This window comes from Anomaloglossus baeobatrachus, chromosome 2 (genome assembly GCF_048569485.1).
Source record: "Anomaloglossus baeobatrachus isolate aAnoBae1 chromosome 2, aAnoBae1.hap1, whole genome shotgun sequence".
Taxonomy (NCBI): Eukaryota; Metazoa; Chordata; class Amphibia; order Anura; family Aromobatidae; genus Anomaloglossus; species Anomaloglossus baeobatrachus.
Genome location: NC_134354.1, coordinates 161688793 through 161707433, shown reverse-complemented (window position 1 = coordinate 161707433; position 18641 = coordinate 161688793). Strand labels below are relative to the sequence as shown.

Here is an 18641-nt window from a genome sequence, read left to right as displayed (position 1 = left end):
CTGACGGATTTGGCAAATTATGGCGACTCCTAGCCTTGCCGGGATCCGAAAGGCCCCTGCCCTAGTGCTGACTGTTCTTCGCATACTGCTCCAGACCGCCGGGCCACCACCCGTCCGCGGTCCTTCCAGCAACCTCCAAGCAGTCACCCCTGCAGACAGTCACCGCCGTCTGCTGACCTTGCTGTCTCTCTGTCCGGGGCACACACCCGGACCAGCTTCAGGCTTTACAAACTGTCACTTCTTTTACTCAAGCTCTTCCCTGAGCTAACTGTTTACTCCTTCACTTCCCTAGCTTAACTGCCTGGCTCTTGCCGCCTCAAGGGCTGTGAACTCCTCGGTGGGCGGAGCCAACAGCCTGGCCCACCCCCTGGTGTGGACACCAGCTCCTGGAGGAAGGCAACAAGGGTTTTTGGTTAGCCTAGGTGTTCCTAACTGGGGTGTAGGGTGTGGTGGTGTGATGACCTGTGACCCCTGGCTTGCCCAGGGCGTCACAGAAGATAAGAGCGTTTGTCATGTGACTCCACCTGCGTTTAAGGATGGGAACCGCTGCTGCTGTATGTGGGTACTCCCAGAGCTAGTGGTGATTGCAGCAAGATGTTAGGCCCTCCACAGGCAGGACTTGGTCTGGGAAATGTATAGTATATAATGGAGACCACACCAGGTTGACTTTAACAGTCTCTGCTCACATGGACCCTTGGCCTGCTGGTTCCAGTCACAGGATTATCAGTGCCAATGTAGTGACCCAGGTTACTCTATCCCCGGCAGTCTCTGTTGGTTGAGTCCCCGTAGCTTGAAGCGTTTGGGGGCCCCGACTGTCCCTTTTTGGAATACAGTCTCCTTCTCCGTACGGCGGGCAGTGCGGACCCTGTGGAGAGGTAAGTGTCCGAACCCCGATCCTAGCTTATTGCTGATGGTCCCAAATTATTTGGTTCGGTGAAGGTTTCCACACCGTGCAGGTATTTATCAAACCGTTTGAAACTTGACATTTGACCTAGGGCCCTGTGCTCCGTTCGTGCTCTGGTACCAGCGATTATCTACGGTATCCGTCCTGGCGACCTCTCTCCCGGGGTCACTGCTACACGACCCAGCTCAGGCACGTCCACACACCTCTCCGTGCACGCTCAGACTCTGACTACTGACTGACTGACTCCTCCCACCAGGCTGGCTAAACCCTTCTGTTAACCCTGCTATGCCCGGTGTGGAGGGTTCACTAGGATTTAATTCGTGTTTTTTCGTGGTCAATGGCACTGTTAATCCAGGTCCCAGGGGATAGGTCCTGCATCCCCGAGAGGATGCAATTCCTTGTAGTGCCCTGATGTATTCAGGGGCGCTAGAGTGGCAGGTAAAATAATAGGACATCACCGCACACAATCTCCTCATGTCCCTTTTTGAAACATACATGGTCAGATGCAAGAAAAAGTAATAAATGGAAAGGTAAAGAGCTCCTCGATGTGTCAAAGTGTGTGGTCACTTGTCTCCTGGGACACGCCAAGGTGGGAGGAAGGAGGATCCGGTTGAGGATTATGTGGTTCAGACTCTTGGCTAGTGAAACTGGACAATGTGGAAGACAGAATGGCATTGGGAAACAGACTGGAAGCATTATTGGTCATTCAACCCACTACCTGCTTCCACTGCTCTGGCTTCAATATTACTGTAGTGCGCTCCTTTGCAAAGTGGGACAGGAAGCTAGGTCTTGATGATGCATTTGTTTGATGAGCGGGTAAAATTTGACTTTGCTTACAGCCTCTGCATGCATCACAGGAGACTGCGTGCTGATTGCGCAGCTCACTTAGTCTCTGCAATCAGCAGTGACCTCATTCAGGCAATTTGCAGTCAATACTCCCATATTCCTCCACCTGTGACCGCAAAACACCTGAGTGACATCACTGCGGATTGCGTGGCTCTCTGTCTTTACCTGAACCTCACAGCGGGCGCTCTTTTTCTATGGCCACTTAGTTTGAATTCAGATGTAGCAGAGCCGGAATAGTCGTGGGACCTCGTGTCTATTTTGTTGGACCTGCAGGGATGTTTTTGGGGTTAATAAATTGTTGAAAGAGGGTGTTTTTTATTTTATATATTTTTTTTTTTTTTGTTTTTTGTTTTTTTTCTCCTTTCTTTCAAACTATCTGTAGTACCTGGGCGTTGCCAGGATAGTAACTGTCTGTCTCGCTCTCTGTCACTGTCGGTCTCTCTCTTTCCTTGTCTGTTTCTATCTGTCTCTATCTCTGTGTCTGTGTCTCTTTCCCCGTCTGTCTCACCACTGACATCATATTACCTCACACATAAGCATCTTATACTAACACTGTCCTTTGTCCCTATAGCAACCAATCACAGCTGCTATTAATAAACTGTAGTTCCAGGCTTCATTCACTTTAATGGAGGCATGTTTTTTTTGGAGAGTAACTGTAAAGTGCGGGGTTAAATTTTCCTGTCAAAACATAGTCTACGACGTTCCCTGAATCACATGAGGCATCTGTGCAAAATTTCGTGAATGTAAATGCGACGGTGCGGAATACATATATACATACATACATATTCATATATTAGATTAAGGATTTTTACTTTTTTTTTTTTTTTTTTTTTTTTTTACACTTGTATTTACTTTCACTTAGATTAGTAGTGGTGGGTCTCTCATTGATGCTTCCTATTACTAATCTAACTCTTAGTGGCAGGTGTTAGCTGCAATTAACCCCTTATTTCCCTGATCTCCACCACAACAGGGCAATCAGGAAAAGCCGGGTAGAGCAATGGGCCTGCCACCTCTAATGGAAGGTGCCTGCAGGCTGCTGTTTTTAGGCTGGGAGGTGGCCAATAAGCATGGGCCTCCCTAGCCTGAGAATACCAGTCCCCAGCTGTCAGGCTTTATCATGGCTGGGTATCAAAATTGGGGGGACTGCACGTCTTCCCACCCCAAACCCCCCTATTTGTTTAAATAATTAAAAAGCAGCATGAGGTTCTTCCTCCTATTTTGATACACAGCCAAGATAAGGGCACGTCTGGGGGCTGCAGCTTGTAGATGAATTCTTTCTGTGATCTAAATAGTAGTAAGTGGTAATCCAGCACCCATAGTCCAGTCTTCAGTGAAAATTAAGACATTTCTTTATTCATAAAACATGTTAAAAATATACATGTTTAAAATCCGAACAAACTTGCGCATTTCAGGTCATAGAGACCCTTACTCATCTCTATGACCTGAAACGCGTAAGGCTGTTAGGTTTAAATCTTATGTTTTTAACATGTTTAGTGAATAAAGGATGTCTTAATTTTCACTGAAGACTGGACTATGGGTGCTGGATTACCACTTAGTCCTATTTAGATTAACTTCTGCAGGGGTGGACCGCCCCTTTTCTTCATCCGTGCACCCTAGGTGGTTTGGATCACATGGCTATGGTAGGCTGAAATTTACTCCCGCTCACTTGGAAATTGCTTTCTGGGATGGCTATCATAATATGGGGGGGACTCTACACCAATTGTGTTTTTATTTATTTTTTTACACCACTATAGTGACCCACAGAAAGTGCCTGTGGTTGGTTGCAGTCAGACACTGTTACACATGCTGGGGGCACGTCTGACTGCAACCAGTCACAGATGCCAGGACGGCCGTTGGGCAGGGAAAGCAGTACATGTCGATGAGCAATAATGAGTGGCCTGAAGGCAGCTACAGCCGCGCAGGAGACATGTTTCATTTTTTATTTTATTTTTTTTTTATTTTTTATTTCCCAAGTGCTGTATTTGGATCATTAGCCGAAATTCCCTGAGAATCCCAGGCCTGGCACTCGAGTCCATTTGGAACCGCGCGGATCATCCGTACTTTCAGTCTGGGTCCACCCATCACTACTCTCCAACAATCCTAAAAGCAGCTCTCAAAGAAATTTTGCATGGTCTTTCAGACTTTTTCTTGACCTCCACTGTTCCTCTTAACTGCCATTTCTTAATTACATTTCGAACTGAGTAAAGGGCAACTTGAAAACGCTTTGCTATCTTTTTATCCCCTTTTTCCTGCTTTTTCGGCTTCCACCATTTTCATTTCTAGATTGCTAGGCAGCTGCTTAGAAGCACCAATAGCTGCTTCTTTTTGGAACAAGGTTGGAGAAAGCTATGTTTTTCTAAAACTGTGAAATTTTCACCACCTGGCCTTTCCTAACCATGATATTGAACAACAATCCAAGTTTGAAAAAAGCCAGCATCTGCCAATAATCCCTACAAAAGCCTTTGTTTTCTTATTCCATAAGATTTAAACTTACTCAGTCAGGTCTACGCATTTCGAGCAGAAATGTTGTTAATCATAATTGTTGCTGCTCAGAAACTGGCCTGAATCTTTCCGTGCACCATGCTCTCTAAGTTATCCTGTTCCATTATGGTGACCTGAGCTGTTTTCTCTTTCTATGTTGGATATGATGTTCAACAAGCCATAACCCTAAAGGTACATGCCCACGATCAGGGTTCAGTGTTTTGGACACAGTATGTTTTTGCTGCATTGTTCAGTACAAGCACAATGAATGGGATTTATAGAAATGCCATGCCCACTGTGCTTGTTTTTGGTGCAGCGAAAACTGACCTGCGGTGCAGCTTCCTGAGCCATAGCATGTCAGCTGTTTGCTACGGAGACGCAAGTGTCTCTGCAGGGAGCACACACGAGAGACTGCGACTGCCAAAGCCCAGATTGTGGGATGAGTAGCTGTGGTCTCCTGTGGAGGAGACTTGCGGCCCCGCTGTGTCCGGGACACAACAGGTCCTGATCATGTGCACGTACCCTAAATGGCTATGGTCTAAAACCTTGGTCAAGGTTATGAGCACACAAATCTCTAATGGTGGCCTAACTTTTGCATGGGCTCATTTTCCTAATTTTTAAAATGTGAAAGATGAGATAGATACTGTATATGTATATAGATATATCTTGCACACATACAGACATACAGCTCTGGCAAAAATTAGGAGACCACTGCAAAATTGTCAGTTTTTCTGATGTTTCTCTTTATAGGTATATTTTTGAGTAAAAGGTGGTAATTTTTTTTTCTTCTCTATAAACTTGTGACATGTCCAAGCAATACATTTTGTATGTATTTTTTTTTTTTTTAAATTGAGAAATGGTCAAAATAACAAATGCATTGCTTTCAGATCTCAAATAATGCAAATAAAGCAAGTTCATAATCATTTAGAAGCAACAATACTAATAATGTTTTAACTCAGGAAGAGTTCAGAAATCAACATTTTGTGGAATAGCCATGATTTTTAATAACAGCTTTCATGTGTCTTGGCATGCTTTCCACCAGTTTTTCATATTGCTTTTGGGTGACCTTATACCACTCCTGGTGCAAAAATTTAAGCAGTTCCTCTTTGTTTGATGGCTTGTGACTATCCATCTTCCTCTTGATTACATTCCAGAGTTGTTCAATAGGGTTCAGGTCTGGAGATTGGGCTGGCCATGACAGGGTTTTGATGTGGTGGTCCTTCATCCACACATTGATTGACCTAGCTGTGTGACATGGCACATTGTCCTGCTGGAAAAAACAGTCCTCAGAGTTGGGGAACATTTCCTGAGTAGAAAAGGAAGCATCTGTTTTCCAAGATAACCATGTATGCAGCTTGATTTATACGTCCTTCGGAAAGTTTAATCTGCCCAATTTCTAGAATAAGGTAATCTCTGAGTATAATTTTCAGCTTTGTACATTTCACAGTAGTTCTCCAGCATTTCACCTGTAAAACTGAAGGAAGGGGTAATTGTTGGTCCTCAGATCAGAGCGCTTAGGAGAGATTGTGTTTGAAGGAACGCTAAATGATAAGGAATTGAGATCTTGGGAAAAGCTTCAAGTGGATCTGTGACAACGTCTTAGGAAAAATAAATCTCCAGAATATGTTGAAAGTGTTGAGGAACTGCTAAATGCATACCAGTGTCTTGGAGGTTGCAGGTCTCTGAAAATGCACTTTTTGCATTCACATTTAATTTCTGCCTTCAGAATCTTGGGGATGTAAGTGATGAACAAGGTGAGCAGTTTTGCCAGAACATTAAAGTAATGGAACATCGCTACCAGGGATTTTGAATGACTCAATGATGGCAGATTACTGTTGGATGTTATATAGGGACAACCCTGAAAAATCATATCAATGAAAATCCAATGTCAAGCACTTTTTAATTTTTGCTTTCTATTTTGCATGTGAAATTATTGTGGTTCGATAAAAACGGTTTTGTAAGGTGAAGCATTTTTTTTTTCTCATATATAGATTACTGTTTTCTTAATGTCGCCAGTATATTTCCTAACAATAATAATAATAATAATAATGATGCTGCTCGATGGAAACTATGAACCTTTTTGCAATTGGGACAAAAAGATGATTCAGAAAAGTACAAAGTCATCTGCGATGATTACAAAAAATATATATATTTTTTTTTTCCATGAGTTAATCAAATGAATGTTTAAAAAGAGAAAAATGGAGTTGATATAATTCACTGAGCATCTAGGGAGATACTTGCTACTATTAAATGTGGATGAGGGCATCATCTCCATTTTGAGCATGTAAAAAAACATTTTGGCCTCCTGTTTCATGTGAGGCCATAAGGATAGGTACAAGCAGAACACATGTTAGAGGTACGAATAATCTCCGTTATTTTCTGTTCATTTCCTTACTATTTTCTACAAAAAAAAAAAAATACCTCAAGTGTAAGGGCATAGTAACGTGGCCGTATAATACAGACAACAATTGCATCACAATGACTGGACTGGCTGGCGGCTGTCCTGACCTAAACGTAAGAGCTACATAGAAATAAATGCTGACACACTAGGGTCCGTGTGTGAGAGAACTGATGAGCCAGCGGCAGTGTCTCTTGGTGAGCCAGCTGCAATGCCTCCTCCTGGCCACCAGAGGGAAGTCTCCGCAGCCTGGGAGGAGGAGAAAGGAAAGGACTTCTAGCAAGGAGATTGTGTAGAGAAGTGGCTGCCTGTTTCCTGGTTGGAGCTGAATACCTGGAGTGTTGGAGACAGCCTGCAGATGGCTGTGTGAGCAGACCTGGAGTGGGAGAGAGAGCCTGCCGATTGCTGTGCGAGCAGAGTCCACTCAGCTGCCTGTGAGTGGATATAAATGGCTGCCAGAGAGAGATCTGATGTGAAGCCGATCCCTGAAGTGAACCACACCTGAAACCTTACTATGAGACTAACTTCTACTCTGAGGTGAACTGTGCTCCTTATTGCTGGTGCTGAAGAGAACTGCTGCAAAGCCAGAAGCGAAGCAGATAGCCCTTTGTACCAGTGACCTTCCTGGATAAATCCATTGGTACTGGAAGTCCTGAGCTCAGGCCCAGCTATATATTTATGTTTTTGTGGACAAGTGTACACACTTATGCAGTATTGGTTTTGGTGCCAAAACAAGTATATTACATAATACGCAGCAGTCACCGCTGCAGTACTGAACCTTACTCATTGCATGTTCATGCTAGCAGGTGTTTAACCCCAGGGTACTTTCATATTTTGCTTACGTGTGGAGGAAGGGCAAGTAATTCGAGATTTAGCTAAGATTGTTAATTGGTGTACTGGTCCAGTTAGGGTCCTACTGGAATCTGTTCCTAGCCCAGCACACTGATCCTGGTTCAGTAACCAGGTGTTCGTACATTCCTTTGTGGTGTTATTTGCTTTCCACACTAGTTTCACCTCCCGTTTCCGTTATCGACTTTATAAACAGTTAGCATTTAAACTTAGTCTGGTCTTGTTCCTCGTTCATGGCCCGTTGTATCCTGAAAGTAATCTCTTGGTTCCATACGTATTATACAACTGTCGGACTACGCCTTCAGACACAGAAGTCTCTGCAGCAATATACTGTATATTTAATGAAATCTGCCTCAGGCGATTTCAGGGTAATTGGGAACACACTGAACTCCAAGATAACCAGGAAGTGAATAGAATGTTTTAGTTCTCTGCCTCTACGGAAAGTTCCTACTATAGCAGCTTGCCATCTGAAAGACAAAGGTAAGAATTAGGAATGGACTCCGTACACAACATGTATATTGCCTTTAACCAATAATGTATCCTAAAGCCCATAGTTTTGGTAGCTAGGCATATAAGCAGTTACTCAGCTCAGAAACCTGCTGTTATGCACAAGCTATGTACTGTACAGTAGATACTTGAAACATTCCTTTTATTACTGGATTTATAGTGATAGGGGTTCTGGAAATGTCACAAACTGATTACCGTAATGAAATGCATTGATAAATTATGCGCATTAAGTGGCACTACAGCTCGGAAGATGGGCAAAATAGCCACACCGCATCTGAAAAAGACATGTTAATCAGCAAAAAGCAGAGATTTCTGCAGGTTTTAAAGGCAGTTGGGGAAGAAAAAGGATAATATTTCCATAACATTGCTCTGGGAACATCTGTATTGAGTTAATGCACATATAATAAGCAGCAATATGAATTGTTAATACAATGAGAAGTGGGAATATGTCTGGACAGTGCAATATTGTGAGAAAAGCACATGTGAATGAACTGATCATTTATTGTGCTGCATGGGTTGTCTATATGTAATGAGTAAAGCAAGATTCCCATACACCCCATGGGCATTTACAGTCATGCACACATTCTCAGTATGTATCATGCAGTAGCATGATTCCCATGCACCCTGTGGCCTTTTAATATGCTTCATGGATTCTCATTAATATGCGCTGGGCATTTATAAGGCACAGCTGTGTGAATTCAATGAGCAGTTATATAGGTGGCAGCTAGTGATGGGTGAGTACTAAAATGCTTGCGTACTCGAATGAGCAAATCTGACTGCTCAGGTACTCGTCTTGTTTGGGGTGAACACTTTGAAATGTTCACTAGTTGCCTGCTCATGACCTAATTGATGTGGATCAAATTCATGTACGAAATAATTTACACCAGACAAATAGTCAGATGTAAGTCTCCTTGATCAGAGTATGGCATGGCTCCAAGAGTGATTTATTTCCACAGATCATCGACTTATATCAACTAGGAAAAGGGGCGTGGTTGGCTCTACAGTGGGCGTGCTTGGAGGTGTCCTTTGGACAGTGGGTTGGTCAATAGGTTAGTCCATGGGCTGATCCATGGGCCGGCCAGTGGGTTGGTCCTCTTCTCCCATCTGGACATAAGTTGCATACAAGGGCAGGGTGTGGAGAAAAGGAAGTGGTAGCCATCTTAAATGTGTCACACGATGATTATATATGAACTGACTTTTGTAAGAAGAAACTATTTCATTGGACGATTTTCTCACAATCCTCTGTCTCGAGGTTAAGTATTTGATCCAATGTTCCTCCTTAATAGTCCCCCCCCCCCATCCCCCAGATACTTTATTAACCTTCAGACCCTACCGGTTTTTTGATCGTTGAACGTCGCTCCTAGCTGTTACACGCTGCGATGTCGCTAACTGCGCCGGATGTGCGTCACAACTAGAGTTGAGCGCGGTTCGTGGTTCTCCAGTTCGCGGTTCAAGTGATTTTGGGGGGTGTTCTAGATCGAACTAGAACTCGAGCTTTTTGCTAAAAGTTTGTTAGGTCGAGTTACGTTCGAGAACGGTTCTATCAGCAAAAAGCCAAGCTAGTTACTAGCTGGCTTTTCGCTGTAATAGTGTGAGTCACTCTGTGACTCACACTATTATGAAATTTCAGCGTATAGTGTACAGGGACTGTGCGTTCAGATCACTGCTGCTGGAATAATGATCGCCATTTTTTTTTTTTTTCCTTCCTTCCCTAAGTGCGTGTGTAGTGGGGCGGGCCAGCATGTCAGCCAATCCCAGACACACAGCTAAGTGGACTTTTTGCTAGACAAGCAAGGGCATGTGTCATAGGCTGTCTACGTCACATGTCCTTGCATTAGAAATACGGTCATTTTCCTGTCTGGACGCCATTATCTGCCTTCTGCGTCTGGGTGACAGTCACCGCTGACGCAGATCCTGCCGCCGATCCTGCTGTGTACGCTCTACACACAGCGCTCTACAGATTAGGGATAGAAGTTTAATTCAGCCCTTTTCAGGGATCATTTCATCCGGCTCAGAGCCATAGGTGACAGTCAGGTCCGTGGAAACAACAGTTTTTAACAGCTACAGATAACAGCATCTGTGTAGCTAAGCTCAGGGACTTCCTTGCTGCATTTCACCATTAGGATGGATAGAAAGTGAGGCTTCTTTTCCTCTACACTGACCCACAACCTGGCCACTGTACCCTCCAGCCCTTTTTAGGAAAGCCATTTTAATTGCAGAGTGCTGCCAGTTAGTGCCATCTAAAGAGTGGCTGCTGTCCTCCATTATTGTGGCACTTGTGCAAAGCAAGTCCCACCACCTCTGTATTCTCCCCTCCTGCACATTTTTGCAAAGCCATTTTAATTGAAAAGAGTACTGCCAGTTAGTGGCATCCAAAAAGTGGCTCTTGGACTCCATTAGTGTCCCACTGCTGCCAAGCAATTTCCAGCACCTCTGCATTACACCCTCAAGCTCATTTTTACTAAGCTATTATAATTGCAAACCGTGCTGCCAGTTTAAGGGCCATAGTTGCATTGTCAGGGATAGTCTGTGTTGTTTCTTCTGCTGTTAATAAAGCTAGACCACTGCTGCAATCTACACCACCTCTCAATTTTTACTACCACATTTTAAGTGGACAATCTTGTCGCAATCAAAATGAGTGTCAAAATGACAGATGCTGGTGGAAAGGGGAACAGGCGTGTTGGAAAAGGAAAAAAAGTTTGTGTCCGTGGGGAAGGTGGCAAAGCTCCATTAACATCTGCTGAAGATAGGCCATCTTCCAGCAAAAGTAAGATGTCTACTACTTTCCGTGGACAATCCGATGTGCTCCCTTTTTTATGGACATGAACAACTGGAACAAAGGTAGATGATGCCCAAAAAAAGAACATGCTTGAATGGATCTCAAGTGGACCAACAAGTGCCCTCTCCTCCACCTCAACTACCGCATCCAAAAAACACCAGTCCTCTGAGTTGTCATCCCAATCAAACTTGCTTCCTCCCAGCTCTGAAGTCTCCATCCGCCCTGCACAGTATGGTGGAACTGAGATGGCTGAGTCTGCAGAGCTGTTCAGTCAAACTATAGCCTGTGAATCAGAGGTCTGCTCCCAAGCTACAGTGAGTACAGACCAGGAAATGGTCTGCAGTGATGCCCAGAACCTTGTGACTCAGATTCAGGCCGTGATGACTAAGTTTCTGAGCATAATGTTGACCCTTATTCACAAACTGTAACACCTGTTGTAATAGACAATGAGGAACATAGTGATGATGATGAGATGCAGATACCAGATTGGGATGACAACTTAAATATTCGGTCAGGGCAAGAAGAGGCTCGGTCTGAGGGTGAGGGGAGTGCAAACACCACGCTTGATGAGGAAGTTCTAGATCCCACCTACTGTCAACCCACAGTCAGGCACTCAAGGAGGTCAACAGAGGCAGTGGAGGAGGATGCAACTGACGACGAAGTTACCTTGCGCCTTCCAGGACAGAGGAGGAGTACTGGTAGCACGTCTACAACTGCATCCTCAGCCACCATTCTGCCTCTGAGCACTAGACGGGGTGGCTCAGCAGGTCGCATGCCCTCTAAGCCTTGCCTAGCCTGGTCCTTTTTTGACCTTGCAAAGGATCGCCCAAATCATGTGATCTGTAAAATTTGTCGGGAATCTGTTAGTAGAGGCCAAAACCTCAGCAGTTTGACAATTTCTTCCATAAATCGTCACATGAATAAATATCATATGTCCCAGTGGGAAGCTCACCATGCTGCAATGCGGCCTAGCGGAGCAAACCATCCACCGCTTGCTCCTTCCAGTGCATCCGCGCGCGCTTCATCTTCTAGGACTGTGGGGACTGCTATCACACCTGGTTTTCCACGCACAACATCCACCACTGTAACCGCAACAGGCAGTTTGCTTGGTAGGTCGTCAGTTGGTTTGGAAGGGGAAACAAGTGCGTGTGTACAGCTCTCTGACATCGATAGCATCAACGTTGGATGAAGGCAACATCATGTCTACACCTGCACTGTCCTCATAAACCTGTATTTTTCCAGCAACGCCCTACTCACCACCGTCTACACACAGCAGCCAGATCTCTGTCTCTCAGATGTGGACAAATAAAAGGCCATTTCCTGCAACCCATGACAAAGCTAAGAGGTTGACTTTATCCCTCTGTAAGCTCTTGGCTACCGAAATGCTGCCTTTTCGCCTGGTGGACACACAGGATTTTAGAGACCTTATGTCTGTCGCTGTGCCCCGGTACCAGATGCCCAGTCGCCACTACTTCTCTAAGAAAGGTGTGCCCGCGCTACACCAGCATGCCGCACACAACATCACCGCTTCCTTGAGAAACTCTGTGTGTGAACGGGTGCATTTCACCACCGATACTTGGACCAGTAAGCATGGACAGGGACGTTACATGTCACTGACTGGGCACTGGGTAACTATGGTGATAGATGGTGAAGGGTCTGCTGCACAAGTCTTGCCATCACCACGTCTTGTGTGTCAATCCTCTGTCTGTCCAAGTTACTCCACTGCTTCTGCCTCTTCAACCTCGTCTGGGTCCTCCACCTCCGCCCCAAGCCTGCCTGGTCAGGCCACTAGCGTTGTAACTGCGCAGGAATCACACACCCCTCATTACTATGCTGGCAGCAGAGCGCAACAGCATCAGGCGGTCTTTATCTTAAAATGTCTTAGAACTAAGAGTCACACAGCGGCTGAGTTGTGGGCAGCTCTGGAGACGGAGTTTGGTAAATGGTTGTCTCCACTCAACCTGCAGCCTGGTAAGGCCGTGTGCGACCATGCTGCAAACCTGGGTGTGGCCCTTTGCCTGGGCAAGTTGACACATGTGCCTTGTATGGCTCACGTGTTGAACCTTGTTGTCCAGCAATTTTTAACACACTATCCCAGCCTAGATGGCCTTCTGAACAGGGCATGAAAACTGTCTGCTCACTTCCACTGTTCAACCGCCGCAGCTGAGCGACTTGCATCACTCCAGAAGTCTTTCGGCCTGCCCGTTCATCGCCTGAAATGCGATGTGCCGACACGCTGGAATTCGACTCTCCTCATGTTACAGCGACTGTGGCAGCACCGCCGAGCCCTCGTGCAATACGTCATGGCGTATAGCCTGTGCCAACGAGATGCAGAGGTGGGTCAGATCACCCTGATGGAGTGGTCTCAGATCAAGGACCTATGCACCCTTCTGCACAGTTTCGACATGGCGACGAATATGTTTAGCGCTGACAATGCCATTATCAGCATGACAATTCCAGTCATTTACATGCTGGAGCACACGCTAAACACTATTCGGAGTCAGGGGGTGGGACAACAGGAAGGGGAGGAACAGGAGGATTCATATGCGCAAGGGACAACAACATCACCAAGCTCCAGACGTTCATAATCACCAAGGCGGCAGGCATGGGACCATGGGGGACAGGGATCAACAAGGGCGGATGGTAGCAGGCGAAATGTTGAGGAAGGTGCAGGAGAACATGAAGAAATTGAGGTTGAACTGTCCATGGACATGGAAGACTCAGCGCATGAGGGAGACCTTGGTCAAATTTCAGTTGAAAGAGGTTGGGGGGAGATGTCAGAGGAAGAAAGAAAGCTTAGCACCTCTCTGCCACAAACACAGCGTGGACTTGGTCAGCATGGCTGCGCCAGACACATGAGCGCCTTCTTGCTGCACTACCTCCAACATGACCCTCGTATTGTCAAAATTAGAAGTGATGATGACTACTGGCTTGCCACACTATTAGATCCCCAGTACAAGTCCAAATTTTGTGACCTAATTCCAGCCATAGAAAGGGACACACGTATGCAGGAGTATCAGCAAAAGCTGTTACTCGATCTTAGCTCGGCTTTTCCACCAAACAACCGTGGTGCACGGAGTGAATCTCCCAGTTGTAACTTGACAAACATGGGATGGTCTCGTCATCTTCAACAGTCTACCCGTACCAGCAGCACCGTATCTGGTGCTGGTAACAGCAATTTTATTGAATCTTTTCATAATTTTTTTTAGACCATCCTTTTACAAGGCCGCCAGAGACAACAAGTCTGACATATAGTCAATGGCTGGAGAGGATGATACAGGAGTATCTACAAATGAACATCGATGCCATGACTTTGCAAATGGAGCCTTGCTCATTTTGGGCTTCAAATCTTGAAAAATGGCCAGAGCTCTCCACTTACGCCTTGGAGATCTTGTCGTGTCCAGCTGCCAGCATTGTCTCTGAACGTGTCTTCTGTGCTGCTGGCTGTGTGCTGACAGATAAGCACACGAGTCTGTCCAGTGACAATGTGGACAGACTAACGTTCAGCAAAATGAACAAGTCATGGATCCACAAGGAATTTACTACCCCTGTGTCATCCTGGGGAGAGTAAATGCTTGTGTATTTTGAATGTGCTTGATACAAATATACCTGTGAAGTGTACAACTGGGGCACAAGAGCTGCCACTGAATTGGTGTCTGTGTGGCCCAATTTTTGGAAAAAAAGGGAGACTCCGCTTTGAGTCACCTTGCGGTGTTTTACATCATTTTAGAAGGGCATGCCATGCCTAGATCTGTGTCTCCTCCTCTTTTTCGTTGTCCAGCTCTTCTGTTTTCGCATGAGTATTTGTCCTTGTCACTTTCCCATGTGTTTGTGTTGTGTTGTGATTTTTTTGTCACCTTTTGGACACCTTTTGAGGGTGTTTTCTATGTGTTTTTATGTGTTTGATTGCCTCCCATTGTTTCCTATGGGTTCGAGTAGTTCGCCGAACCGGTTCGCCGAACCGAACTCGAACTAGACCTCCGTTCGACGAACCAAGCTCGAGACGAACCGCGACCGGTTCGCTCATCTGTAGTCACAACCACCGTTACCCCGACGATATATCTTTAGCGATGTCACAGCGTGTAAAGCACCCTTAAGCCTTTGCCCCCCTTGGTACAGACTGTTGATTAGAAAGACTGATGTACTCTCCCTACTCTGACTGCCTAGTTGGGGACTGTAAAAGACTGAAGAGGGCCTTATGATCCCATATCCATAGAATAACTAGCCTATTGAACTAGGAAAGTAGGAACTGGTATTTCTTTTCCTTTCTCAATAATCTTCTTTACACAGGGAAGGTCACAACAGACAGGCATAGTTATCATTGTTGCAGCTATTTTTATCTGAGCTAACAATCTCTGCCATCCCTTCATCCACAAAAATTATTGGTCCCAGGGATCTTCTGTACCTGAATTCTATTTCAATTCTTTTAATACAGAATTTTTTTTTTTTTTTTTTTTTTTATGGTTACTGTGACCTTTCAGGTGGGACTTGTATTACCTGGAATGTAGGTGCAACATGCGGACTTTGCAATTTTACAGACATCTCCCTTCTCAGCTAATATGTCAAGGGCCATTCTGTTTTGGAATGTCATTATTGATGTAGGGCATAGTTGGTCTACCAAACCTTGAATAAGTTCTCTAGTATAATTAACGAATCTTTGTTGATTATGATAGATCTAATTGATCCAGTGTACATTTTTATTTATGGTCACTAGAGGTAGTATGAACGATTCAAAGCCTGCTTTGACTTGATCTTTGGTTTTAAATTCGTCTGGTAACCCCCTTGGGGCTCCTATAGCATTGATATAAATGTGAGGGTCGAAACTACCTCTGGGTTCATGACTTGTTTCTCTTTTCCTTCTATGAAGGTCCTCAGAGTTTAGGGCTTCCTCCCCTTTTGCTGCTATATAAAGAGGCCTTATGGCTTTTGCTGGTGTGCATTCTCCCATCCATTCATCTTCTAAATGAGTTCTAATCTTCATGTCCCCACATATCCAGAAAACATCAGAAACGGACTGGGTCTGGTTGACCAGGTCCTGTCTGCTATACCTGCTACAATATCCTTCTGTGAAATTCTACAAAAATTGTGCTCCCTTCAGTGTTAATATAACAATTGTATTTTCCTGGATATAAGGTGATGCCTTGACCAGGCCAGGTGTTTCTGTTACTATTGGGTACTTCTTTTTCCACTCTTCACAATTGGAGATAAGCGAGTACCGTAGTATTTGTATTCAATATACTCGTAATGAGTATTTTGTAATATTCCTGTATTCTCCCTCACTCACTCTCCCATCAAAGCAATTAGATTTATTATATCGATTGGTCATATATTTCATCCACTTCAACCATAAGTAGGTCTCAGTGTACCCAGTTTCAACAACAAGGGTATCTTCAAATGTGGGATTTGAAATGGCTATCATTTTATTACATTTCTGGATGCGAGATACTAAAGGGTTTGAGTGTATGTTCTTATCATTTATCGACATCCACTTTCACGTACGCTAATTTGAACTTGCCCAGATAAATACAACTAGTACTTCCACCATATACATATCTGCCCATTAGGTAAGTGCCATTGTCAACAAATTGAGGGTTTTCTAGGTTGAGAACTAAAGGGTTACATTGACCAATGGTATCGCAGGGCTTGGAGACATTTTTTTACGGGAGAGTGTCATTCTAGTGAGTAGGGATTTGCCCCAAGAGTCACATTTATTCAAGACTGTGTTTGGTCTATACCTCCAATCTTCACCAGTGTTCCACTCAACCGCCCTCCATGAACTACAACTTTGTCCCCTTCCATCACCCATAACATATGTGTGTGTACGTGCGTGCGTGTGTATGTGTATGTACAGTTAGGTCCAGAAATATTTGGACAGTGACACAATTTTCGCGAGTTGGGCTCTGCATGCCACCACATTGGATTTGAAATGAAACCTCTACAACAGAATTCAAGTGCAGATTGTAACGTTTAATTTGAAGGTTTGAACAAAAATATCTGATAGAAATTGTAGGAATTGTACACATTTCTTTACAAACACTCCACATTTTAGGAGGTCAAAAGTAATTGGACAAATAAACCAAACCCAAACAAAATATTTTTATTTTCAATATTTTGTTGCGAATCCTTTGGAGGCAATCACTGCCTTAAGTCTGGAACCCATGGACATCACCAAACGCTGGGTTTCCTCCTTCTTAATGCTTTGCCAGGCCTTTACAGCCGCAGCCTTCAGGTCTTGCTTGTTTGTGGGTCTTTCCGTCTTAAGTCTGGATTTGAGCAAGTGAAATGCATGCTCAATTGGGTTAAGATCTGGTGATTGACTTGGCCATTGCAGAATGTTCCACTTTTTTGCACTCATGAACTCCTGGGTAGCTTTGGCTGTATGCTTGGGATCATTGTCCATCTGTACTATGAAGCGCCGTCCTATCAACTTTGCGGCATTTGGCTGAATCTGGGCTGAAAGTATATCCCGGTACACTTCAGAATTCATCCGGCTACTCTTGTCTGCTGTTATGTCATCAATAAACACAAGTGACCCAGTGCCATTGAAAGCCATGCATGCCCATGCCATCACGTTGCCTCCACCATGTTTTACAGAGGATGTGGTGTGCCTTGGATCATGTGCCGTTCCCTTTCTTCTCCAAACTTTTTTCTTCCCATCATTCTGGTACAGGTTGATCTTTGTCTCATCTGTCCATAGAATACTTTTCCAGAACTGAGCTGGCTTCATGAGGTGTTTTTCAGCAAATTTAACTCTGGCCTGTCTATTTTTGGAATTGATGAATGGTTTGCATCTAGATGTGAACCCTTTGTATTTACTTTCATGGAGTCTTCTCTTTACTGTTGACTTAGAGACAGATACACCTACTTCACTGAGAGTGTTCTGGACTTCAGTTGATGTTGTGAACGGGTTCTTCTTCACCAAAGAAAGTATGCGGCGATCATCCACCACTTTTGTCATCCGTGGACGCCCAGGCCTTTTTGAGTTCCCAAGCTCACCAGTCAATTCCTTTTTTCTCAGAATGTACCCGACTGTTGATTTTGCTACTCCAAGCATGTCTGCTATCTCTCTGATGGATTTTCTTTTTTTTTCAGCCTCAGGATGTTCTGCTTCACCTCAATTGAGAGTTCCTTAGACCGCATGTTGTCTGGTCACAGCAACAGCTTCCAAATGCAAAACCACACACCTGTAATCAACCCCAGACCTTTTAACTACTTCATTGATTACAGGTTAACGAGGGAGATGCCTTCAGAGTTAATTGCAGCCCTTAGAGTCCCTTGTCCAATTACTTTTGGTCCCTTGAAAAAGAGGAGGCTATGCATTACAGAGCTATGATTCCTAAACCCTTTCTCCGATTTGGATGTGAAAACTCTCATATTGCAGCTGGGAGTGTGCACTTTCAGCCCATATTATATATATAATTGTATTTCTGAACATGTTTTTGTAAACAGCTAGAATAACAAAACTTGTGTCACTGTCCAAATATTTCTGGCCCTGACTGTGTGTGTGTGTGTGTGTGTGTGTGTGTGTATATATGTATATGTATATATATATATATATGTATATGTGTGTATATATATATGTATATGTATGTATGTATATGTATGTATATATATATATATATATATATATATATATATATATTGTTGTCCTTATCTCAGCTGTGCCAGTTGACTCATTGAGAAAGGTGAGGAAACCCATTGAATGTTGCATGGTACTACATCACAATAATCAATCAAACTGAAAAGATTCAACATGTGCAGTGGTGTTTATACCAGAATGTGATCATCCCCCACTCCCCTCCACCCACTTGGATAATCGCAACCTGTTGAGCTCCTGTGAAGGGGTATAGAATAGCATAACACACAAAGTAAAAGAT

At 44.2% G+C, this 18641-nt stretch overlaps 1 protein-coding gene across 3 annotated transcripts in view; it reads left to right on the top strand.

Annotated features, from left to right (window-relative positions):
* LOC142287883 (arylsulfatase H-like) overlaps positions 1-18641 on the top strand; it is a 281549-nt gene that overhangs the window by 61036 nt on the left and 201872 nt on the right. Inside the window, exon 1 of one of the 3 annotated variants that reach the window (XM_075333475.1) lies at positions 7902-7958. The exons of the other annotated variants lie outside the window; for them this stretch is intronic. The gene's annotated coding sequence lies outside the window, so the exon portion shown is untranslated. Of the gene's footprint in view, positions 1-7901; positions 7959-18641 lie in introns of those variants that run through there. 3 annotated transcript variants of the gene reach the window in all.